Source organism: Halichoerus grypus, chromosome X, assembly GCF_964656455.1.
Source record: "Halichoerus grypus chromosome X, mHalGry1.hap1.1, whole genome shotgun sequence".
Lineage (NCBI taxonomy): Eukaryota > Metazoa > Chordata > Mammalia > Carnivora > Phocidae > Halichoerus > Halichoerus grypus.
In genome coordinates, this window is record NC_135727.1 from 47,069,505 (window position 1) to 47,085,512 (window position 16,008).

Genomic DNA, 16,008 nt, shown 5'->3' on the forward strand with positions numbered 1-16,008 from the left:
ACAGAAAAGCAAACTAAAGCCAAAGTAAGAAGAAAGTACAGGTGACCTCTGAATTACATGCGGTTGGGGTGCCAACCCTGGTGCAGTCAAAAATCTGTGTATAACTTTGGCTCCCCAAAAACTTAGCTAACTGACAGCCTGTTGACCATAAGCCTGGCCAATAACATAAACAATCGATTAGCACATATTTTATATGTATTATATACTGTATTCTTACAATAGAGCAAGCTAGAGAAAAGAAAATGTTACCAAAATTCAAAATTTAGTTAGAATGGCTAAAATTAACAAGACAGGAAACAACAAATGTTGGTGCAGATGCAGAGAAAGGGGACCCCTCTTACACTGTGGGTGGGAATGCAAGCCGGTACAGCCACTCTGGGAAACAGTATGGAGGCTCCTCAGGAGGTTAAAAATAGAGCTACCCTACAACAAAGCAATTGCACTACTGGGTATTTACCCCAAAGATACAGATGTAGTGAAAAGAAAGAGCACATTATGTGATGAGCACTGGGTATTATACGCAACTGATGTATTATTGAACACTACATCTGAAACTAATGATGTACTATATGTTGGCTAATTGAATTTAAATTAAAAAATGTTATTATGAAAATCATAAGGAAAATACATTTACAGTACTATACTGTATTTATTAAAAAAAAATCTGCATGAAGTGGACTCATGCAGTTCAAACCTGTGTTGTACAAGGGTCAATCATAAATAATAATGATTAGAGCAAGAAATAAATGAAATAAAGAATAGAAAAACAGGAACACCTGGGTGGCTCAGTCGGTTAATCATCAGCCTTCAGCTCAGGTCATGATCCCAGGGTCCTGGGATCGAGCCCCACATCGGGGTCCCTACTCAGCAGGAAGCCTGCTTCTCCTTCTCCCACTCCCCCTGCTTGTGTTCCCTCTCTCGCTGTGTCTGTCTCTGTCAAATAAATAAATATTTTAAAAACCCCTAAAAATAAGACTTAAAACTATAAAATCCCTTGAAGAAAACAGGAGAAAAGCTTTATGACTCAGACTGTGCAATGATTTCTTGGATATGACACCAAAAACACAGGAAACAAAAGCAAAAACAGAAAAAAAAAAAAACAAGACTACCTTAAACTTAAAATCTTCTACACATCAACGGATATAATTAACAGAATGAAAAGGCAATCTATGGAATGGGGGAGAATATTTGTAAATCACTTATCTGATAAGGGGTAATTATCAAGACTTTTTATTTAAAGATTTTATTTATTTATTCATGAGAGACAGAGAGAGAGAGACACAGAGAGAGAGAGAGAGACAGAGAGAGAGAGAGAGAGAGACAGAGACAGAGAGGCAGAAGGAGAAGCAGGCTCCCCATGGAGCAGGGAGCCCGATGCAGGACTCGATCCCAGGACCCTGGGATCATGACCTGAGCCAAAGGCAGATGCTTAACCAACTAAGCCACCCAGGTGCCCCAAGACTTTTTATATAAAGAACTCCTACAACTCAACAACAAAAAAAAACAAATAACCTGATTTGAAAAAAATGGGCTAAGGACTTGAATAGACATTCTCCAAAGATATACACATGACCAATGAGCACATGAGAAGATGCTCTACATCACTAATCATTAGGGAAATGAGAATCAAAACCATGAGATACCACCTCACATCCACAGGATGGCTATTAAAAAAAAAACAACAGAAAATAAGAAGTGCTGGTGAGGACATGGAGAAATTGGAACCCCTTTGCCCTGCTGATATGAATATAAACTCAATATGGGAACACTTATAGAAAACAGTACAAGTGTTTCTTCAAAAAAGTATAAATAGAATTACCATATGATTCAGCAATTCTACTCCTGGGTATATAACCAAAAGAACTGAAAGCAAGGACTTGAACAGATAATTCTATACCCATATTCATAGCAGCATTATTTTCAAGAACCAAAAATGAGAAGTAATCCAAGTATCCATCAAAAGATAAAACAGACATGGGTGGACCAAGAGGGTATTATGCTAAATGAAATAAATCAGACTTAGAAAAACAAATACCATATGATTTCACTCATGTGGTATCTAAAAAACCAAACAAATGAATAAACAAACAAAAAACAGAATTAGATCTATAAATACAGAGAACTGATGGCTGCCAGAGGGAAGGGGGTAAGGCAGATAAGCAAAATGAGTGGTAGGGAGCTGGGATATACAGGCTTCCAGTTATGAAATGAATCACGGAAATAAAAGGTACAGCATAGGGAATATAATCAATGATATTGTAATAGCATTTTGGTGACACATGGTAGCTACACTTGTGATGAACATAGCATAATGTATAGAGAAATTGAATCACTATGTTGTACAACTGAAACTAATGTAACATGTGTGTCAACTATACTAAAATGAAAAAAATTAAATAAAAAGGGATTGAGATTAAAAAAAAAGGACGAGCAGATAAACAGAATGTCATATACACATACAGTGGAATATTATTCAGCCTTAAAAAAGGAAGGATATTTGTACACATGCTATATTAGGGATGAACCTTGAAGACATGCTAAGTGAAGTAAGCTATTTACAAAAGGACAAACACTGTATGATTCCACTTATATGAGGTACTTAGAGTAGACTCAAACTCAGACTAAAAATAGGATGAAGGCTACAAAGGGCTATGGGGAGGAGGGAATAGGGAGTTATTGTTTAATAGAGTTTCAGTTTTACAAGATGAAAAGAGTTCTGAGGATGGACAGTAGTAATGGTAGCGCAACAACGTATATGTATTTAATGTCATTAGATGGTAAATTTTATGTTATTGTGTATTTAATTACAATTACAATTAAAAAAAAATAAATAGAGAAGCAATGAAACGAAACTGGTTCTTTGAAAAGGTCAGCAATATTGACAAACTAGCTAGGCTAAATACACACAAAAAAAGAGAGAAAATTCAAATCACTAAAATCAGGATTGAAAAGGGGGAAATCACTACCAACTTTACATAAATAAAAGTATCATAAGGTACATCAGTAAATTAGATAAAGTATATGAAACGGACAAATTCTAGATAAACAACTAAATGTTGAGCATGACCCAAGAAGAAACAGAACAGCTGAAGAGAACTATAACAAAAGGTTGAATAGAAATTTAAAATCGTCCCACTAATAAAAGCCCATGACCAGATGGCTTCACTGGTAAAATCAATCAGATATTTAAAGAAGAATTAATGCCAATCCTTCACAAACTTTTCCAAACAGTAGGAGAAAGAATACTTCCTAACTTATTCTAAGAGGCCAGAATTAACCGGAAACCAAAACCAGACAAAGACATACAAGGAAAAATCAATATCCCTTATCATCCACAAGCTATCGAGAAACCAAATCTGGCAACATCTAAAAGGGATTGTTCTCCATGACCAAGTGGGATTTAGCAGATTAACATTATCAACAGAAGAAAGGGTAGGAACCACATGATCACATTTGTAGATACAGAAAAGAGCATTTCACAAAATTCAACACTGTTTCATGATAAAAACACTCAATGAACTGGGGCGCCTGGGTGGCTCAGTCGTTAAGCGTCTGCCTTCGGCTCAGGTCATGATTCCAGGTCCTGGGATCAAGCCCCGCATCGGGCTCCCTGCTCGGCGGGAAGCCTGCTTCTCCCTCTCCCACTCCCCCTGCTTGTGTTCCCTCTCTCGCTGTGTCTCTCTGTCAAATAAATAAATAAAATATTAAAAAAAAAAAAAAAACACTCAATGAACTAAAAATAGAAAGGCAGTTCCTCAACCTGGTAAGGGGCATCCATGGAAATTCCTAATATCACACTGCAGAAAAATGAAATTATTTCCCCAATAATCAAGAAAAAAACCAAACTTGTCCATTCTTGCCACTTTTCTTCAACATTAATTGTACCTGAGGTTCCAGGGAATGCAATTAGTTAGGCAAGAAAAAAAAAAAAAAAAAAGATCTAGATTTTAAAGGAGGAAATAAAATTATCTGTTTGCAGAAAACATAGTGTTGTGTATAGAAAATCCTAAGGGATCCACTGAAAAGTTGTAAAAATTAAAAAATGAGTTTAACAAAAAAAATGAATTCAACAAGGATTCAGGATGTAAGATCAATATAAACAAATCAACTGCATTTCTATACAGCATTAATGAGCAATCTGAACATGAAATTAAGAAAACAATTCTAAAACAATGTCTTTGAGTGACACATTGGACCAGATGGACATAATAGATATACACAGGATATTCTAGCCAAAAATAACAGAATACACATTCTTTTCTAGTGCACATGGAACATTCAGCAGGGCAGATCACATGTTAGGCCACAAATCAAGCCTCAATAAATTTAAGAAGACTGAAATCACATCATGCTCCTTTTCCAATCACAATGGTACGAAACTAGAAAAAAAATCACAAGGAAAAAAACTGGAGAAAACACAAACACATGGAGACTAAACAACATGATATTAAACAACCAATGGGTCAATGAAGCAATCAAAGAAGAAATAAAAAATACAGAGACAAATGAAAATGAAAACACAAGAGTCCAAAATCGTTGTGACACAGTGAAAGTACATCTAAGAGGGAAATGAATAGCCATACAGGCCCACCTCAAGAACAAGAAAAAGCTCAAAAAACAATCTAACCTTATACCTAAAAAAACTAGAAAAAGAAGAGCAAACAAATCCCAAGGAGAGTAGAGGAAATGAAATAATAGAGATGAAAGCAGAAATGACAGAGACTAAAAAAAGAAAAAAAAAGGAAAAAAATCAATGAAACTAAGAGTTGGTTCTTTGAAAAGATAAACAAAATTGATAAACCCTTACCACACTCATCAAGAAAAAGAGAAAGGGCCCAAATAAATAAAATCAGAAATGAGAGAAAGTAATAACTAACACAAAAGAAATACAAAGGATTATAAGGGAATAACTATGAAAACTTAGATGTCAAAAAAGTGGACAACCTAGAAAAATGGATAAATACCTAGAAACATACAATTTTCCAAAACTGAACCAGGAAGAAATAGAAAATCTGAACAGACCAATTACAAGTAACAGAACTGAATTGGTAATAAAAAAAAACTACCAAAAAATAAAAATCCAGGACCAGATGGATTCACAAGTGAATTCTATCAACTTGTTTTTTTTAAAGATTTATTTATGGGGCGCCTGGGTGGCTCAGTCAGTTAAGCATCTGCCTTTGGCTCAGGTCATGATCCCAGTCTTGGGATTGAGCCCCGAGTCGGGCTCCTTGCTCAGCGGGGAGCCTGCTTCTCCTACTCCCTCTGCCTGTTGCTCCCCCTGCTTAGTGCTCTCTCTCTCGCTTTCTCTCCTTGTCAAATAAATAAAATCTTTAAAAAAATTTAAAAATAACGATTTATTTATTTACTTGAGAGAGCAGGGAGGGGGCAGAGAGAGAGAATTCCAAGCAGACTCTGTGCTGAGCATGGAGCCTGTCACGGGGCCAATCTCACGACTACAAGATCACGACCTGAGCCGAAACCGAGAGTTGGACGCTTAACTGAACTACCCAGGTGCCCTGAATTCTACCAAACTTTTAAAGAAGACTTAATGCCTATTTTCCTCAAATTATTCCAAAAAAACATAAGAGCAAAGAAAGCTTCCAAATACATTCTACAAGGCCAGCATTACCCTGATACCAAAACCATACAAAGACGCCACAAAAAAAGAAAACCTCAGACCAATATCCCTAATGTACACAGATGGCAAAAATCCTCCACAAAATATGAGCAAACTGCATACAACAATACATTAAAATGATCATTCACTATTTGCAGATGACATGATACTATATACAGAAAACTCTAAAGACTTCACCAAAAAACTACTAGGACTGATAAATGAATTCGGTAAGGTCACAGGACACAAAATTAATATACAGAAATCCAATGCATTTCTATTCACCAATAATGAAGTAGCAGAAAGAGAAATTAAGAAAGCAACACCATTTATAACTGCACCAAAAAGAATAAAATACCTAGGAATAAATTTAACCAAAGAATGGAAAGACCTATATTCTGAAAACTATAGAACACTGATGAAAGAAATTGAAGATAACACAAAGAAATGGAAAAACATTCCATGTTCATGGACTGGAAGAACAAATGTTGTTAAAATGTCTATACTACCAGGAAAGAGCCCAGATATCCATCAACAGATGAATGGATAAAAAAGATGTGATACACACACACACACACACACACACACACACACACACACAGGAATATTACTCAGCCATCAAAAAGAACGAAATCTTGCCATTTGCAATGACGTGGATAGAAGTAGAGGTTATTATGCTAAGTGAAATAAGTCAGAGAAAGACAAATACCATATGATTTCATACATATGTGGAATTTAAGAAATGAAACAGATGAACATAGGGGAAGGGAAGGAAAAATAAAATAAGATGAAAATAGGGAGGCAAACCATAAGACACGCTTAACTCTAGGAAACAAATAGAGGGTTGCTGGAGGGGAGGTGGGTGAGGGGAAGGGATAATTGGGTGATGGGCATTAAGGAGGGCACTTGATGTAATGAGCACTGGGTGTTATATGCAACTGATGAATCACTAAATTCTACCTCTGAAACAAACAAATATATAAATAAATAAATAATTTTTTAAAAATGTCTATACTACCTAAAGGAATCTACAGATTTAATGCAATCCCCATCAAAATACCAACAGCAATTTTTAATGGAACTAGAACAAATAATCCTAAAATTTATATGGAACCACAATAGACCCAGAGTAGCCAAAGCAATTTTGAAAAAGAAAAACAAAGCTAGAAGTATCACAATTCCAGATTTCAAGATATACTACAAAGCTGTAGTAATCAAAATGTATGGTATTGGCACAAAAACAGACACATAGATCAATGGAATAGAGTCCAGAAATATACCCATGATTATATGGTCAATTAATCTATGACAAAGGAGGCAAGATTATATAATGAGGAAGACATTCTCTTCAACAAATGGTGCTGGGAAAACTTGACAGCTACATGCAAAAGAATCAAACTGGACCACTTTACCATATAGAAAAATAAACTCAGAATGAATTAAAGACCAAAATGTGAGACTTAAAACCATAAAAACCCTTGTAGAAAACATAGGTAATTTCTCTGACATTGGCGATAGCAACATTTTTCTAGATAGGTCTCCTAAGGCAAGGGAAACAAAAGCAAAAATAAACTATTTGGGGGCACCTGGGTGGCTCAGTAGCTTAAGTGTCTGCCTTCAACTCAGGTCATGATCTCAGGGTCCTGGAATTGAGCCCTGCATCTGGCTCCCGGCTCAGAGGGGAATCAGCTTCTCCCTCTCCCCACCAAGCTGGCTCGTGCTCTCTCTTTCTCTCTCAAATAAATAAATGAATAAATAAATAAATAAAATCTTTTAAAAAATTAAATTAAATTAAAAAATAAACTATTGGGCTATGTCAAAATAAAAAGCTTTTGAACAGTAAAGGAAACCTTCAACAAAACAAAAAGGCAACCTAACTAAACGGGAGAAGATATTTATAAATATAGCTGATAAGGGGTTAGTATCCAAAATGTATGAAGAACCTATACAACTCGACACCAAAAAACAGAAATAATCCAATTTAAAAATGGACAGAGGACATGAATAGATATTTCTCCAAAGACATATAGATGGTCAACAGACACATGAAAAGATGTTCAACATCCCTCATTATCAGGGAAATGCAAATCAAAACCACAATGGGATATTCACCTTACACCTGTCAGAATGGCTAAAATCAAAAAGACAAGAAATAAATGTTGGCAAGGATATGGAAAAAAGGAAATCTTTGTACACTGTTGGTGGATATACAAGCTGGTGCAGCCACTGTGGAAAGCAGTATGTAAGTTCCTCAAAAAATTAAAAATAGAATCACCACATTATCCAGTAATTCCTCTACTGGGTATTTACAAAGAAATACTAATTTGAAAAGATACATGCACCCCTATGTTTACTGCAGCATTATTTACAATAGCCAAGATATGGAAGCAATCCAAATGTCTATCCACAGGTGAATGGATAAAGAAGATATGGGATACACACACGTGTGTGTGTGTATATAGATAGATAGATAGATGTATATATAGATAGATATCTCTCACACATCTCACACATGCTGCAATATTACTCAGCCATAAAAGAAGAATGAGATCGTGCCATTTGCAATAACATGGATGGCTCTAGAGGGTATAATGCTAAGTGAAATAAGTCAGTCTGAGAAAGACAAATACCATATGATTTCACTCATAAGTGGTACCTAAAAAAAACAAAACAGAAAACAAATACAACAAACGAATAAACAATAAGCAGAATCAGACCTATAAATAGAGAGAACTGATAGTTGCCAAAGGGGAGGGGGTGGGGGGATTGGACAAATTAGGTGAAGGGATGTGGGGGATATAGGCTTCCAGTTATGAAAGGAGTAAGTCATGTGAATAAAAGGCCCAGCATAAGGAATATAGTCAATGATACTGTAATAGCCATGCAATGGGACAGATAGTAGCTACACTTGTGGTGAACACAGCATAATGTATAAACTTGTTGAATCACTATGTTGTACACCTGAAACTAACATAAAATTGTGTGTCAACTATACTCAAAAGAGAAAACAATTCCATTTATAATAACATCAAAAAACTAAAATAATCAGGAATAAATTTAACAAAAGTATAAAACTTACACTATGAAAACTATAAAACATTGTTGACAAAAACTAAAGGGGACCTATATAATTGGAAAGACATTCTATGTTCACAGATCAGAAGACAACATTGTTAAGATGGCAATACTATCCAAATTGATCTAGGGATTACCTATCAGAATCCCAGCTGGTTCTTTGTAGAAGCTGGCAAGCTAATTCTAAAATTCATATGGAATTTCAAGGGAACAAGAATAACCAAAACAATCTTGGAGAAGAACAAAGCTGGAGGTTCCGTATTTCCTGATTTCAAAGCTACAATCAAGACATTTTTGTACTGGTGTAAGGATAGACACAGATCAATGGAAAAGAAAAAATAAATCCATACATCTATGATCAATTGATTTTGAGGGTTCCAAGATATTTTAATATGAAAAGAATAATCTTTCAACAAATGGTGTTGGGAAAACTGACAAGCCACATGTAAAAAAATCGAGTTAGATACCTATATCATATCCTATACAAAAATTAACACAAAATAGATTAAAAAAAATCTAAATATAAGAGCTAAAACTATAAAACTCTTACACAAAACATAGGAATAAATTCATGATTTTGGGCTAGGCAGTGATTTCTGAGCTATGACATAAAAAGCACAAGCAATACACTAACTACCAATTATCCACAAAGGAAATTAAGAGGGGCACCTGGGTGGCTCAGGCGGTTAAGCATCCAACTCTTGGTTTTAGCTGAGGTCATGATCTCAGGGTCATGAGATAGAGCCCCATGTCGGGCTCCGTGTTCAGTGTGGAGTCTTCTTGGGATTCCTTGCCCCTCTCTCTCCCTCCCCCTCGGCTCCTCCCCCTGCTCATGCTCTCTCTCTCAAATAAATAAATAAAATCTTCAAAAAGGAAATTAAAATCCTATTTACAATAGTTTTAAAGAGAATGAAATATTTAGGACTAAATGTAACCAAAGGAGATGAATGACTTATACACTGAGAAACTATAAAACACCAGTAAAAGAAATTAAAATATATGCAAAAAATTTAAAGCTATCCCATGTTCATGGATTCAGAGAATTAATATTGGTAAAATATCCATACTAGCTAAAGCAACGGTACAGATTCAATGCAATCCCTATCAAAATCCCAATGGCATTCTTTTTTTAAAAAAGATTTTATTTATTGGGGTGCCTGGGTGGCTCAGTCGTTAAGCGTCTGCCTTTGGCTCAGGTCATGACCCCAGGGTCCTGGGATCGAGCCCCACATCAGGCTCCCTACTCGGTGGGAAGCCTGCTTCTCCCTCTCCCACTCCCCCTACTTGTGTTCCCTCTCTCGCTATGTCTCTGTCAAATAAATAAATAAAATCTTTTATTTATTTACTTGTCAGAGAGAGAGAAAGCACAAGCAGGGGGGAGCAGTAGGCAGAGGGAAAAGCAGGCTCTCCGCTGAGCAAGGAGCCCAATGTGGAACTCGATCCTAGGACCCTGGGGTCATGACCTGAGCCGAAGGCACTTAACCGACTGAGCCACCCAGGGGTCTCTCCCAATGCCATTCTTTACAGAAAGAAAAAAATCATGAAATTCATAGGGAACTACAAAAGACCCTGATTAGTTGAAACAATTTTGAGAAAGAACAACAAAGCTAGAGAAATCATACTTCCTGATTTCAAAATATATAACAAAGTCCCAGTAATCAAAACAGTATGGTACTTAAATAAAAACAGACACAAACCAATGGAACAGAATAGAGTTCAGAAATTACAAGGGTGCTAACAACACAAAACTGGGAAAGGAGAGTCTTTTCAATAAATGGTGCTAGAAAAACTGGGTATCCACATGCAAAAGAACGAAATTGGACCCCTACCTTATACCACTCACAAAAATTAACCTGAAATAGATTAAAGACTTAGATGTAAGATCTGAAATTGTAAAACTCCTAGAAGAAAACATAGGGAAAAGGCTTCTGGACATTGGCCTTGGCAATGATTTCTTGGATAGGACACCAAAAGCACAGACAACAAAAGCAAAAATAGCCAAGTGGGGTAACATCAAACTAAAAAGCTTCTATACAGGAAAAGAAAAAATCAACAGAGTGAAAAGTCAGCCATACTGAACGAAAAAAAATATTTGCAAACTAAGCTAATAAAGGGTTAATATCCAAAATACATAAGGGATTCCTACAACTCAACAGCAAAAAACCCCAAATAACCCAATTAAGAAACAGGCAAGGGAACTGAAGAGATATTTCTCCCAAGAAGACATAGAAATGGCTAGCAGATACATGAAAAGGTGCCCAACATCATTAACCATCAGGGAAATGCAAAACAAAACCACAATGAGATATCACCTTATATCTGTTAAGATTAATTTTATCAAAAAACAAACAATAAAAAGTGTTGGCAAGAATGAAGAGAAAAGGCAACCCTTGTACACTGTAAGTGGGAATGTAAATTGGTGCCCTGCTATGGAAAACAGTATGGAGATTCCTCAAAAAAAATTAAAAATAGAACACCATATGATCCAGCAATTCCACTTCTGGGTTTACATCCAAAGGAACTGAAGTTAGGATCTTGAAGACCTATCTAAACTCACATGTTCGCTACAGCATTATTCACAATAGCCAAGACAGGGAAGCAACCTAAATATCCATCAACTGATAAATGGATCAAGAAAATGTGGTATATACATACAATGGAATATTATGCAGCCTTTAAAAAGAAGGAAATCCTGCCATTTATGAGAACATGGATAAACCTGAAGGAAATTATGCTAGGTGAAATAAGCCAAAGACGGAATACATGATACCACTTACATGTTGAATCTAAAATAATCAAACTCATAGAAGCTAACAGCAGAATGGTGGTTGCCAGGGGCTGGGGGGATGGGGACAAAGAAAGTCATTTTTAAAAAGCACAAGAGACAAAAGAAAAAAATTCATAAATTAAAAGTTCACCAAAATTAAAAACTTTTGTCTTTTAAGAGATGAACAAAAAAATGAAAAGAGAGCCCACAGAAAACATTTGTAAATCATAGATCTGATAAGTAACTTGAAACCAGAATATAGAAATGACTCTCAATGAGACAATAACAATAAGACAAATAACTTATTTTAAAAATGGGCAAAGGGTCTTGGGGTGGCTGGGTGGCTCACTCGGTTAAGCGTCTGCCTTCAGCTCAGGTCATAATCCTGGAGTCCCGGGATCGAGCCCCACATCAGGCTCCCTGCTCAGCAGGGAGTCTGCTCCTCCCTCTGCCCCTCACCCTGCTCGTGTTCTCTCTCTCACTCTCTCTCTCAAATAAATAAATCTTTTTAAAAAATAAATAAAAATAAAAATGGGCAAAGGGTCTGAACAGACGTTTCTCCAAAGAAAATATATAATGGGCAATGGGCAATAAGCACATAAAAAGATGCTGGACATAAACAGCTATCAGGGAAATGAAAACTGAAACCACAGTAAGTTACTACATCACACCCTCTAGGATGGCTAGAAGAAAAAAAAAACAACCAGAATAACAAGTCTTCGGGAAGATATGGGGAAAATGGAACCCTCACACACTTTTGGTAGTAATGTAAAATGGCAGAACTACTTTGGAAACACACTATTGGTAGTAATGTAAAATGGCGCAGCTACTTTGGAAAACAGTCTGGAAGTTCCTCCAATAGTTAAACATAGAGGTACCATATAATCCAGCATTCTCACGCCTAAGTATATACCCATGAGAAAGGAAAACATGTTCACACAAAACCTTGTACACAAATCTTTATACAAGCATTATCCATAATAGCCAAAAAGTGGAAATAACCCCAAAGTCCCTCAACTGATGGATAAGCAAAATGAAGCACATCTGTACTAAAAAATATTATTTGGCAATAAAAACAAATGAAGTACTGATACATGCTATGCCATAGATGAACCTTGAAAACATCATGCTAAGTGAAAGAAGCCAGTCACAAAATAATATGTATTGTATGAGTTCATTTTTATGAATTTCCAAAATAAGTGACTCTGCACAGATATAAAAAATAGATTAGTATTTGCCAGGATGGGGGTGGGGAATGGGGAGACAGGAGTAGCAGCTAAGGGTTATAAGGGTTTCTTTTTGGGATAATAATATTATAAAATATATTATGATGATGCACAGCTCTGTGAATATACTAAAAGTCACTGAACTGTATACTTCAAATGTGTGAATTGTATTGTATTTGAATTTTATCTTAATAAAGCGGTTTTAAAAAGACAAAATTTTAAAAAGTGCCCCTATCTTTTATAGGTATATAATGAAGCATTCACAGCAAAATTGTATAACATTTGGTATTTGTTTCAAAATTATTGGGTAGTAAAACAGGGTGGGAGTAGAGACTGAGCTGGGTGATGGGTATGTGGGGGTTTATTGTACTATTCTTTGTACTTGTGTATGTTTGAAATCTACAACATAAAAAAAAAAATTTGTAAAAAAGACCTAACTCTATGGTAAGGAAAGCCAAAATCTATGGTAAGGTAAGCCAATATCTAGAAGATGAGAACCCAAATGGGTAAACCTAATTCTCAAAGTCACTCTTGGCTTTTACCAATTTGCCAGTCCAGAGGAATCAGCTGCAAAACTGAGCTGCACTTCCACAGCTTCAAAGGACTAAGGTAACTAAAGTCAAAGCACAGGGTTTGCCAAAAGTGGGAACTCTTATAAACCAACCCCCACTTTACACTGGAAACCCAAAAGGCTATACCTTTAAGGTAAGAGTTCACCAGAAGTAAATTAGCCTTCTCACAGGCTGGCAGTCTATCCACCTATGATCAAAGGAACCTTAGGCAAAGAACTTGGATTAGGGTAGTCCCAGACAAAGAGCACTCCTAGGTACCTGTAGAAAGCAAATGAAAGTTCTCTCTGTAGGAAGATCTCACTCTAATCTTCTGATTTCTTCTACAAATAATATTCCAGGTATCCAGCACATGGCCAAAGATAACCAGACACACAAAGAAATCAAGCAACATGAGGAAGCAGCAGCAGAAAAAAGAGGCAACAGATACACACAGAAACTTCTGATACTGGAATTATCAGACACAGATTACAAAACAATGCTTACTAAGTTTATTTATTTTTTAAAGATTTTTATTTATTTGACAGAGAGAGAGAGCACAATCAGGGGGAGCAGCAGAAGGAGAGGGAGAAGCAGGCTCCCCACAAAGCAGGGGGAGCCCGATGTGGGATTCGATCCCAGGACAACAGGATCATGACCTGAGCCGAAGGCAGACATTTAACTGACTGAGCCACCCAGATGCCCCAAACAATGCTTACTAAGTTTAAAGAAAGGAAACGCTAGATGGGAAAAACAAGAAGCAATAAAAATGACTACCTACAGACAAAGAAGAGAAAAGAAGGAGACAAGGATGGAAGCGAGATTTCTATAGTTTAGAATTTGGAATCAGGTAAATGCTTTACATATTCTAGGAATGAAATTAAATTTTTAAAAGCAACCTCTAAAGCATGAAAAGAAACTGAAACCAATATATCTAAATATATATAAAATATAGTATATGCACTGTACAGTTTTAGTAGGATTTAGTCCAGAGGCAAAAAGAACTAAAATTATTTCAAATTTCATCCAGTAGTCTCATTATTAATAGTAATATAAATACTATTAATTTGAAACAAGTTTTTATATATGATAAATCAGACAAGTTATGAAGGTGAGAAAAAGAAGAAAGAATATCAGAAAATCACTAAACTCTACAGCTCTGAAATCCCTCTATGTACTTAAAAACGTAATTTTTATTCAGATACTGAAATCAATCAGTATGCTTTTGAAGGCCTACTTTTTTCACCATCTGGTCCCTGACTACATTTCAAGACCTCATCTCCTATCATGCTACTGGCTAGCCCAGTGGTTCTCAACCCTTGTTGTATATCAGAATAATTATATTAAAAAAGGAGATTCTGGATGTCACCCTAGAGTTACTAAATCAGAGTCTCAGGGTGGGAACAATCAAGGATGTCTACTTTGGAAAAGCACCCTAGGTACTTCTGTTAGGGTAGAACCCCTGCTTAAACCCTACAGTTCTACTTAAGGTCCTCAAACATGACAAGCTCTAAATAGGAGCCAGCAAACCATAGCCCATGGCTCACATCCAACCCAATACCTGTTTCTGTAAATAAACTTTCATTAGCACACAACTCCGTTCATTTGTTTATCCACTGTCTACGGCTACTTTCACACTACACTGGCAAGGTTGAGTAGTCTCGACAGAGACAACATGGCCTACAAAGCTTAAAATACTTACCATCTAGCCTTCTAACAGAAAAAATCTACTGTCCCCTGCTCTATCTTTGCATTTTTGTTCAAATACTGCTCCTATCTTGACAAGATCATGCTCATAATTCAAAGCTCTGATTAGCATCACTTTTGTAAAGCCTGAATCGAGTAAGCACCCCTGTACATTTTTTCATTGTCCTCTGTACTTTCCCTGTATTACTCATCATTCTTTATTCTACGATGTCTATTTAACAACTGCCTCCCCAACTAGACCATAAGCTCTATGAGGACAACACCCAGATGTGTCTTGTTCACCACAGTGCCTGGTTCATTGCATGCACATATTAAGCAATTATTCAATGAGTATCTCCCCCGTTCTGTACATTTCTTTTTCATTTTGTTTGATTCCTCAATGTTCCGATCTGTTAAGGGAATTCTGAATTAGATTCTATCAGTGTATTTGTAATCCCATCCTGTTGTGTCATCCACATGTTTGATATGCACACCATTTGAATTCCTCAAGTCACTGGTAAAGGAATGAAGTAACAAAGACCTAACACTATGGTAAGGAATGAAAATGACAGGGCTGATGATAAAGTCCTGAGAAGACCACATTCCCTCCCTTCCAGCATATTGATATCCATTAAATCAGCAGTATTTGGTGAAGACTCCAACTCTAATTATAATATTATCTAGCCTACATTTTCCATCATGTCTAGAAGGATTTTATGAGAGCTTCTACTTCTCCACAGCCTTTTCTTACCTGGTACCATCTCTACCCAAGCAGAATTGAACTAATAATCACTCCCCCAGCTTTCTCATGACTGTACCTTTTCTCATTTCACCTCTCTGTATTACAGTAACATTTACAAGTCTGTCTGCCACAAGCCCAAGCAAGCTCTTGGGAGGGTAGAAACTTCCTTAAAAGTGGTGGGGGGTGGGAGGCATGGGGTGGCTGGGTGATAGACATTGGGGAGGGTATGTGCTATGGTGAGCGCTGTGAATTGTGTAAGACTGTTGAATCACAGACCTGTACCTCTGAAACAAATAATACATTGTATGTTAAAAAAAAGAAAATAGTAGGATGGGAAAAATGAA

The 16,008-nt window shown here is 36.4% G+C and overlaps 1 protein-coding gene across 2 annotated transcripts in view; it reads right to left on the minus strand.

The window, feature by feature from the left end:
* The window catches only part of CENPI (centromere protein I), a 64,256-nt gene that overhangs the window by 7,465 nt on the left and 40,783 nt on the right, over window positions 1–16,008 (minus strand). The window lies entirely within an intron of this gene.